This window comes from Rhipicephalus sanguineus, chromosome 6 (assembly GCF_013339695.2).
Source record: "Rhipicephalus sanguineus isolate Rsan-2018 chromosome 6, BIME_Rsan_1.4, whole genome shotgun sequence".
Lineage (NCBI taxonomy): Eukaryota > Metazoa > Arthropoda > Arachnida > Ixodida > Ixodidae > Rhipicephalus > Rhipicephalus sanguineus.
This window is the reverse complement of record NC_051181.1, coordinates 4,818,370-4,821,884: the sequence shown is the minus strand read 5'-3', so window position 1 is coordinate 4,821,884 and position 3,515 is coordinate 4,818,370. Positions and strand designations below refer to the sequence as shown.

General features: G+C 51.4%; 1 long non-coding RNA gene across 2 annotated transcripts; it reads left to right on the top strand.

Moving 5' to 3' along the window:
• Nucleotides 1-1,259: 1,259 nt before the first annotated feature.
• LOC125758908 (uncharacterized) lies at nt 1,260-2,792 on the top strand. Of its 2 annotated transcripts, none has more exons than XR_007416454.1 (2): nt 1,260-1,326; nt 1,986-2,156. It is a non-coding gene; the product is annotated as an uncharacterized LOC125758908 (long non-coding RNA). The 2 variants fall into 2 exon arrangements; XR_007416455.1 differs by lacking the exon at nt 1,986-2,156 and adding an exon at nt 2,649-2,792 and having other exon boundaries at nt 1,299-1,326.
• Nucleotides 2,793-3,515: the final 723 nt, after the last annotated feature.

Here is a 3,515-nt window from a genome sequence, read left to right as displayed (position 1 = left end):
GTATCAGCATGGCTGTGACACAAGCGCTACTGAATGGGATGTTAAATGCTTGTGTTCCGTTGAAGACGTAACTCCGCGTTCCCGACTCCGCAAGTGATGACGACGGCTTATTATGTTTGCAAACAATCACCACGAGGGGCGTAGCCAGAAAATTTTTTTTCGGGGGGGGTTCAACCATACTTTGTGTATGTTCGTGCGCGCGTTTGTACGAGTGCGTGTATATACGCAAGCAAAACTGAAAAATTTCGGGGGGGGGGGGGGGGGTTGAACACCCCAACCCTTGGCTACGCCCCTGATCACCACGTTAAACGTATGGCCCCGAGCCGCAGCGATGGCGCGACTCGCTGGCGGCCTACTTCTGCCGCAAATCCGCCAGGCAGTCCCGGTACCTACTACCTCGGAGTGCCGTTCAGCTCATACGTCAATTCTAGTTCATGCAGTTTTAGGTAGCACGCACAGGATTTCGCGAAGCATCGTCATGCACGAGATCACACTGCAGCTAACAATTAGGTGGCGAGTACATAGCCCTTTCCGTGGTTTGGACAAGTATATTAATCTGATATCGATTTCAGCGCAGCTCATGACTTCATACGGTAAAAGTGGCACGGGCCGTACGGCCGCACGTCCTATCACTTCCTATGCTAGCAAACGGTTTGAGACTCCTCCTGGCGCCATCTTGAAAAGCACGGCGCGCCACCCATAGTTCGTGGGCATTGCGAATAGGCGTTGTAGGGGCGAGAACACGGGAACACCAAGACGCGAATGACAGACACGATCCAACGGCTAGCGCTCCTCGCCTTCGTCTTCCTCGCCTTTTCGGGTTGCCACGGCTTGCTGGCTCAAAACACCTGGTCGCAATATCTAGATACCGGAGCTACACTGCTGGAAACTACCGAGATTACACAAACGAACGTGACCCCAACGTCACCACGAAACACCTGTAAAAGGAGCCTGGCATCGATGGAACACCCCGCAGCAGCAGCGGCGACGTGCTGTTATGGCCCGGTGCTTAATTATTTTTTCGTATTTACAAGATTACCACATCGCTACTGGCGCGTAACGCAACATATCAAGAGACCGGAACCACACTGCTGGAAACTACCGAGATTACACCAAACAACGTGACGACTACGTCACCACGTAACGCCTACAAAAGGAGCCTGGCATCGATGGGACAGACTACATTAACTCAGAAGCAGTTGCGACGTGCTGTATGGCCCGGTGCTGAATGATTTCTTCGTGTTTACAGGATTAGCTGCATCGCTACTGACGCGCAACACAACGTATCAAGACACTGAAACCACACTGCTGGAAACTACCGAGAAGGTTATACCAAACAACGTGACAGCTACGTCACCATGAAACGCCTACAAAAGGAGCCTTACATCGATGGAACAGACCACACTTACTCAGCCGCAGTGGCGACGTGCGTGTTATGGCCCGGTGCTGAATCATTTCTTCGTGTTTACAGGATTACCTGCATTTCTACTGACGCGCAACGCAGCATATCAAGAGACCGGAAACACACTGCTGGAAAATTCCGCGAAGATTACACCACACAACGTGACCTCAACGTCACCACGAAGCGCCTACTAAAGGAGCCTGGCATCGATGGGACAGACCACACTAACTCGGAAGCAGTTTCGACGGGCTGTTATGGCCCGGTGCTGAATGATTTCTTCGTGTTTACAGGATTACCTGCATCGCTACTTACGCGCATCGCAACATATCAAGAGACCGAAGCCACACTGCTGGAAACTACAGAGAACATTACAGCAAACAACGTGACCCCAACGTCACCACGAAACGCCTACCAAAGGAGCCGGACATCGATGGAGCAGACCACACTTACTCAGCAGCAGTGACGACGTGCTGTTATGCCCCGGTGCTGAATAATTTCTGTTACAGGATTACCTGCACCGCTACTGACGAGCAACGCAACATATCAAGAGAACGGAACCACACTGCTAGAAACCACCGAGAAGATGACACCAAACACCGTGACCCCTACGTCACCACGAAACGCCTATCAAAGGAGCCGGACATCGATGGAGCAGACCACACTTACTCAGCAACAGTGGTGACGTGCTGTTATGGCCCTGTGCTGAGTGATTTCTTCGTGTTTACAGGATTACCTGCATCGCTACTGACGCGCATTGCAACATATCAAGATACCGGCAACACACTCTTGGAAACCACCGAGTCGATTACACCAAACAACGCGGCCCCTACGTCACCACGAAATGCCTAAAAAAGCAGCCTGACGTCGATGGAACACATCACACTTACTCAGCAGCAGTGGCGACGTGCTGTTATGGGCTCGTGCTGAATGCTTTGTTCATGCTTACTGGATTACCTGCATCGCTACTCACACGCAACGCAATATATTATGAGTCCGAAACCACACTGCTGGAAACGACCGAGAAGATAACACCAAATAACGTGAACCCTACGTCACCACGAAATGCCTACAAAAGGAGCCTGCAATCGATGGAACACACCACACTTACTCAGCAGCAGTGGCGACGTGCTGTTATGGGCCGGTGCTGAATGCTTTCTTCATGTTTACTGGATTACTTGCATCGCTACTCACGCACAACGCAACATATTAAGAGACCGATACCACACTGATGGAAACGACCGAGAAGTTTACACCAAACAACGTGACCCCAACGTCACCCGGAAACGCCTAGAAAAGAAGCGTGACATCGATGGAACAGACCACACTTAGTCAGCAGCCGTGGCGACGTGCTGTTATGGCCCGGTGCTGAATTATTTCTTCGTGTTTACAGGATTACCTGCATCGCTACTGACGCGCAACGCATCATATTGTCACGTGGTCGTGACGTCGACGAAGACAGCAGTCAGGACATCCGAGATGAAACTGTTTATTTGGCCGAACTTGTGGCCGGGAAACTGAAAGTCAAACTACAGCAATACGCTGATAGCGGCGAACAGAGCGTCGACCGTCGATCAACTGACAAGCAGTCAAACGTGTCGGCTTTTATACAGGCGCTATCGAACTTTCCAGCGATATCGCTGTAGGCGGCGTTATCTCTCGACAAAGCTGGAACATTCTCGTGGGGCGCGCAATCTTAACAGATTGTTCCAAAACAATCGCGAAGCTTCCTACACATCACGGCTAGGCCTGCGGAGCGCGTTGCCCACAGTCTTTCTGGGTGAAGCTTCAACTCATGAAATATAAGACTCGCGGCAATGCCCCCCTCGGAAAAAAGCATCGTCCCGATGCTTAAAAACAGAACATGAATACATGCAATACTAAAGAAAACTAATAAAGAAAGCAAACATTACAGTCCTCAGGTGCGCTAACGAGCATAGTACGGTTTAAGGCGCACCACATGCACGACCTCGGGTCGAACTCGGCGCCTCTGAGAGTTGGTGATGCCGTCGGGGACAACCTCGTAGTCGAGTGCGCCGAGAGGTCGAAGTACCCTGTACGGCCCGAAGTATCGTCGAAGAAGCTTCTCGCTCAGTCCGCGTCGTCGTATTGGCGT